Source organism: Notechis scutatus, chromosome 9, assembly GCF_049901735.1.
Source record: "Notechis scutatus isolate UNSWTSFEM ecotype Mainland chromosome 9, rNotScu1.2, whole genome shotgun sequence".
In the NCBI taxonomy this organism is placed as follows: Eukaryota; Metazoa; Chordata; class Lepidosauria; order Squamata; family Elapidae; genus Notechis; species Notechis scutatus.
The window spans coordinates 5,863,977-5,870,852 of record NC_142017.1 but is presented as its reverse complement, the minus strand read 5'-3'; positions in this window follow the sequence as shown (position 1 = coordinate 5,870,852).

Below are 6,876 nucleotides of genomic sequence, written 5' to 3'. Positions count from 1 at the left end.
GAAAGGCAAACGGAGGGAAAATTCACAGCCACCTCACTGTCTGCATCAGGAGATCGCAAACCCTTCCCAAAAAAATAAAAATAAAAATTCCACTGCGGTCACCGGGTTAAACGAGAGGCCCTCTTCATCATTATTACAGTTTTATGAATGGTGTCCCTTACTCTAATATTTCACTTCTTAACATGCTCCATTGAAAGGGAGGAGGGTAGTGGAAAGGAGGGGGGGAGGAGAGACAGGGAGAGACAAAAGTCTTTGTATCTGAAAGTGGTTAAAACCTCATTGTAATTATGTTGTGCATTCCTCTCCCACCCCCTCCTCAAATCCTCACAATTGCTAAAAAAAACAACCCAAAACAAAACATCAACTTGTGGTACAGATTTCATCCGTGCCCGGAAATAGTTCAATAAAATGAAGCAAAGCAGAGGTGGTAATTCAGCCAGTACTGACAGGTTCTGGAGAACCGGTAGCGGAAATTTTGAGTCGTTCGGAGAACCGGCAAATCCCACCTCTGACTGGCCCCTCCAACCCCATCTCTTCTCGGCCTCCCATTGAGTCCTAGCTGATGGGAGTCCCAGCTATCGGCTGGGTCTTCTTTGGTTGCCCTACACGGGAGAACAGAGCTGGAAAGCAGGTTAGTGGGATGGGGAGCAGAAGTGGGATTCAGCAGGTTCTGACCAGTTCTGGAGAACCGGTAGCAGAAATTTTTGTCATTCAGAGAACCGGCAAATACCACCATCTATTCTCTGCTCCGAGTCCCAGCTGATTGGCTGGGTCTTTTTTTGTTGCCCTGCACAGGAGAACGGAGCTGGAAAGCAGGTTAGTGGGGTGGGGAGGGAATGGGATTTTGCAGTAACCTTCCTGTAGGAGTGGGGAGGGAATGGGGGTTTTGCAGTATCCTTCCCCTGACACCCCCACCAAGCCACGCCCACAGAACCAGTAGTAAAAAAATTTTGAATCCCACCACTGGTGGGGAGGGAATGGGATTTTGCCCTAACCTTTCCTTGCCATGCCCACCAAGCCACGCCCACAGAACCGGTAGTTTAAAAAAATTGAATACCACCACTGGAGCAAAGATCTTTGGATTTGAGGGCACCTCACGGGATCTTGATCAAGGAGGCTTCTGAAGATGTTCTAGATCAGGGGTGTCAAACTCAAGGTCCGAGGGCCGGATCCAATCTGCAGGGTGCTTAGATCTGACCCGCAGGGCCACCCTGGAAATAGCGAAGGACTGAACTGCAGTGCCTCTGGCAGCGAAAACAGAACTCAGGAGGGCTGTGCACACCATTTTCTCTGGCAGAAGGTTGCAGGAGGCCACTGAAGCAGAAAACGGAGCTCGGGAGCCCATTTTCGCTGGCAGAGTGCTTGGGCCACCACAGGCGGCCCTGAAACAAGTGATGTCAAGCTGGCCACGTCCCCCGGGGCCACACCCTTCCCCACTCCACCAAAGTCAAACACAACCCTAATGTGGCCCTCAACGAAATCAAATTTGACACCCCTGTTCTAGATGCTTTCTAGGTGAGGGTGCTGTGATCTACAATGTAATCTGGATGATTATTGGAAGCGTGATCCAATGGGAATGAATAGGGATATGCCAATTTAGATTGGATTGGGTTGGGGATATATTGATACTACCTCTTGTTGAATTGTCCATGCAGATTTTCGGTCATCCAGATCATGTTTGTTCCAAAGATATATATTTTTTTCCAAAGGCAAATGGACTTCCTTTGTTTTTCCTTGAAGGCATTTCACTTCTCATCCAAGAAGCTTCTTCGGTTCAAACCCTTATTGAGGAGAGCCACGTTATATATGTGGGTTAGTAGGTTTCGGTTTTGTTTTTAAATTCCAAAGACCCTGTGGTCAAATTTTCCCCTACTCCTTTTATCTCTTCCATGGTTGAAAGTGAGAGGAAAGAAGACTCAAGAGCCATAAGGCAGGAATCTTGGCAAGTTTACGACTTGTGAACTCCAACTTCCAGAATTTCTCAGCCAGCCAAGTTGTAAAGTTGCCAAGGCTGGAGATTCCTGCATCAAAGATTCCGAGGCTTGTAGTTGCTCTATATCAGTGTTTTCTCAAACATGGCAACTTGAAAATGTGTGAACTTCAACTCCCAGAAATCCACAGCCAACACGAAAAACACCGTTCTATTCTGCCTCCTCCAGCAACGGTTAACCTACAACCTGTTCTGAACTATGGCTCCCAGCATCCTTCAGCACCAGCTATTTTGGCCAGGGCTGTTGAGAATTGTAGTTTCTCAACCTCTGCAGGTTTTCCGTCGTCCCTTCCCCCACACATCCAAATATTTATTTTACTGCTCCCTCCCCCAAAACCCAAGAGACAAGACATCTAGCTTTGTTCACTGGGAAGGAAAAGGAAGGGGGGGGGGAGATTGACAGGAGGCCAAAAGTCCCAGGCACCAAGGAGAGAATGAGAATTGCAGGATTTCTTGTGGTGGAAAGCAAACTCTGTTGTGTTTCTTGGCTTGGCAAGCTGAAAGAGGCTCTTAAAAATGGGAGCACTTGCTTTCCTATGATGTCATGCTTTCACTTCTGGCTCCAGGAGCTCCAGGAGCGTTCCAGATCTCAAACATTTCAGATTTACATAGCGCTGGAAAATTCAGCCAGAACCTGCCTTTGTCCATTCATGGAAGATGGGAGGCTTGGTAGATACTAAATTTAAAACATTGCATAGTAATTTCCCTTTAAAGAGGCCCTCCAAAGGCACCTGGCTATAAACCAGGATGTGCTGAGTTCTAGTCCTGCCTCAGTGAGCTGTGGTGGCGCAGTGATTAGAAAGCAGTATTGTAGGCTAACTCTGCCAACTGCCAGGAGTTCAATTCTCACCAGTTCAAGGTTGACTCAGCCTTTCATCTTTCCGAGGTCGGTAAAACGAGGACCCAGATTGTTGGGGGCAATTGGCTGACTCGGTAAACTGATTAGAGAGGGCTGTAAAGCACTGTGAAGTGGCATATAAGTCGAAGTGCTATTGCTATTGTACCCACTGCAGTATGTTTGCTTGTAATTGTTTGTGTTTGTCATGCCCCTGTCGGAATCTGACCCAGAGGAGGAAGGCGAACAGCTGACAGGGAGTGGGAGTGTGGCTCCATTGGCTGTGGAAGAAACTGGGGAAGGGCAAAGTCCGGCTGGGCAGAGCAGGGAAGAGATAGGACAAGGGAGAGGGAGTTCAGAGGAAGACCCAGGCCCACCCCTCTTCATCCTAGGGCACGCAGGGAGGAACGGAGAAGAGAGCAACATGGCTTGCGTGGCTTATGGGGGAGGAAAGGGCCCCGATTCCCTTCATTAGCTGCAGTTGGGAACACAGTGTATATTAAAAAAGGCAAGCTGCATGTTGGGAACAAATGTGAATTTATCTTGTATCGTGATAGCTTATCTGTGTTCCTGGCATCTTCCCAACTGAGTGAGTTTTGCCGTGCTTTCAAGTCTGAAATTCCTTCTCCTGCCCTGTCAAGCTAATTACTTCAGTTTGGTTTGTTTGGATTTTAAGTTACAGTTTGTGTATACCTTGTTTTGGACTGAATTTTCTACGGTTAAAGGCTGTTCCTGGGAGAGTTTTTCTCCACCCAAAGGTAACCTGGACATTGGGGGCAAAGTTGGAGATGATAAAGGGTCTCTTATTGCTTATCTGACTGTGTTGCCTTTGTGCTACACCCTGGGTCATCACAGTGTTGTGTCAATCCAAGCCCAGGAATACATGGGGAATTTCCCTTGCTTCATCATCATACTAACCATGACAGAACCCTGGCTGTAGCTGTCCTCAAGAATGGGGACAAGTAACTTGACTTATCATGGCTCATAATGATCCTGGCTGGCTGGGCTTGCACAACCTACTTACTTAAAATGGGAATAACTAGCTAAGGACCCAAGTTGCAACTGGATTCATTCAGTAAATTGCAGTTAGCATGGCATGTACTAGTTGAAAGGGAAACAGGGTTGTGTGAACGCAGCATCTGAAAGGGCAAAGTAGCTCAGGGGGTTTGCATCCATCTACTTTGAGGTTAAAAGATGATCTAAGACTAAATTTCTGTAACAGGATGAGAACTATGTTTCTTCTGGTTTTGGCAGGTCCTAGCTTCTCCTCCCCAGCTACATTCCTCAGCAGGAACTACTGTGCATTTATTCAATATATAGGTTGACAGAGAGAGTATTTACCTCCTGCTCGTTTTGAGCCAGAATTGCCAGCTTGTGCTCAGGCTAAACTCTGGTTATTTTTATGCATCACTCTTTTAAGCCACGGTGATGATGAAAGAGAGGGTGATATATATTTACACACATCCCACTCCATGTTTCTGTCTGAGTTACTTATATTTTGGCTTAGGTTTCTCTCTTAATAAATCTGCAGCTTGCACATGCACTCGCTAGTTCCAGAAAAAGGCAACTGTGTTAATTGAGTTGTTTTGGGAGGGGGAAGAATTTTGTGGCACTGGAAAAACTAGCAAGGTTGAAACTTCAATGGGTTATATCCTCATCGTGATCAATGAAAATTGTTTTTGTTCTTCCTAATGTTTCCAGAAAGTGAAGGATCTGGGTTTTTTCAGATCAATCAAATGTTGATACTTTGATTATGATAGGAATTGGCCAATTGGCTTGCTGCCCTATTGTGGGCCTGATGTTTGTGGGCTGACAGGGAGTAACTGATCCAAAACCACCCTTTTATGTCTAAAGAGTGACTAGAACTCACAGCCTCCTGGTAATTGGCTCAAAGTCACCCAGTGGCTTTCATGACTAAGGCAGGACTAGAATTCACAGTCTCCTTGTGACTGGTTCAGAATCACCCAGCCAGCTTTCATGACTAAAGCAGCACTAGAATTCAGTCCCCTAGTGACTGGTTCCAGATAGTTTTCATGACTAAGGTGCGATTAGAATTCACAGTCTCCTAGTGCTTGGTCGAGAGTTACACAGCCAGCTTTCATGACTAAAGTGGGACTAGAATTCACAGTCTCCTAGTGATTGGTCCAGAGTTACACAGCCAGCTTTCATGACTAAGGTGTGACTAGAATTCACAGTCTCCTAGTGATTGGTCCAGAGTTACACAGCCAGCTTTCATGACTAAGGTGTGACTAGAATTCACAGTCTCCTAGTGATTGGTCGAGAGTTACACAGCCAGCTTTCATGACTAAAGTGGGACTAGAATTCACAGTCTCCTAGTGATTGGTCGAGAGTTACACAGCCAGCTTTCATGACTAAGGTGTGACTAGAATTCACAGTCTCCTAGTGCTTGGTCGAGAGTTACACAGCCAGCTTTCATGACTAAGGTGTGACTAGAATTCACAGTCTCCTAGTGATTGGTCCAGAGTTACACAGCCAGCTTTCATGACTAAGGTGTGACTAGAATTCACAGTCTCCTAGTGATTGGTCGAGAGTTACACAGCCAGCTTTCATGACTAAAGTGGGACTAGAATTCACAATCTCCTAGTGATTGGTCGAGAGTTACACAGCCAGCTTTCATGACTAAGGTGTGACTAGAATTCACAGTCTCCTAGTGCTTGGTCGAGAGTTACACAGCATGACTAAAGTGTGACTAGAATTCACAGTCTCCTAGTGCTTGGTCGAGAGTTACACAGCCAGCTTTCATGACTAAAGTGGGACTAGAATTCACAGTCTCCTAGTGATTGGTCCAGAGTTACACAGCCAGCTTTCATGACTAAAGTGGGACTAGAATTCAGTCTCCTGATGAGTGGCCCAAAGTCACTCAAGTGATCTTCATGCTGAAGGAAAGACTAGAATTTACAATCTCCTAGTATTGGTTGAGTCACCCAACCAGCTTTCTTGCCTAAGGCAGGACTAGAATTCACAATCTCCTATTGATTGGTCCAAAGCCACCGAACTGGCTTTCATACTTAAGACAAGATTAGAACTCACAGTCTCCTGGTTTCTAGCCTGCTGCCTTACCCACCAGACTAAACTGGCTCTCTCTCGATGAAGACCAACCAACGTGAATGTAAAATTGATCACTCTTTAAGGTGCCACAAAAGTCTTATGCATACCCAGAGATTGAGATATTAAGTAAAACCGGTTGGATTCAGGTGAGCTGCCAAACCGAATTTATGGAATAAACCACGATTAGCAGGATTGACGGACTCCCCTCAGCCAGCCAAGGATGCCCTCCAGATATGTGGCCTGCTGCTGAGAGTTTCTGGCTTTGGAAATCCCGCCTGCCTGGAGGATGCTGAAATTGGAGAAAGCCACACAAGTCACAGTCTGTCATTTCCCCCCTCCCGCAAGGACAGTAGAGTCGCACAACACTCTACAAACCACATTGTGGCTTAGCAGGAAGTGTACATGCATACACCCCTTTAGCAAGGAATTATGCCTTTTTGGGGGGTGCAATTATATTTCAAATCTGCTTGGTTTTTCATACTCCCTTTGTACAAAAAGGAGACCCAGAGGCCAATAAAGAATTCTATTCTATTCTATTCTATTCTATTCTATTCTATTCTATTCTATTCTATTCTATTCTATTCTATTCTATTCCATTCCATTCCATTCCATTCCATTCCATTCTATTCTATTCTATTCTATTCTATTCTTATTCTATTCTATTCTATTCTATTCTATTCTATTCTCCATTCCATTCCATTCCATTCCATTTTCCATTCCATTCTGTTCTGTTCTGTTCTATTCTATTCTGGTCCTACATACCGTGCTAGGCTGCAACCTGATTTCTTTCTTCTGTGCGTTGGGCGAATCCAACTTCGTCGTGAACCATGGTTTATCCATCTGGAATCTAAGTGGTTCAAATGATGACTTAGCTTTACTCGTCAGCCCAACCCTTGTGATTTATAAACCCTGGGATAGAGTTGAGTCCCAGAGTTAGAAGCCACGATTACTGGGAAATTTTCAGTCCTGGCTTTTACCTTAC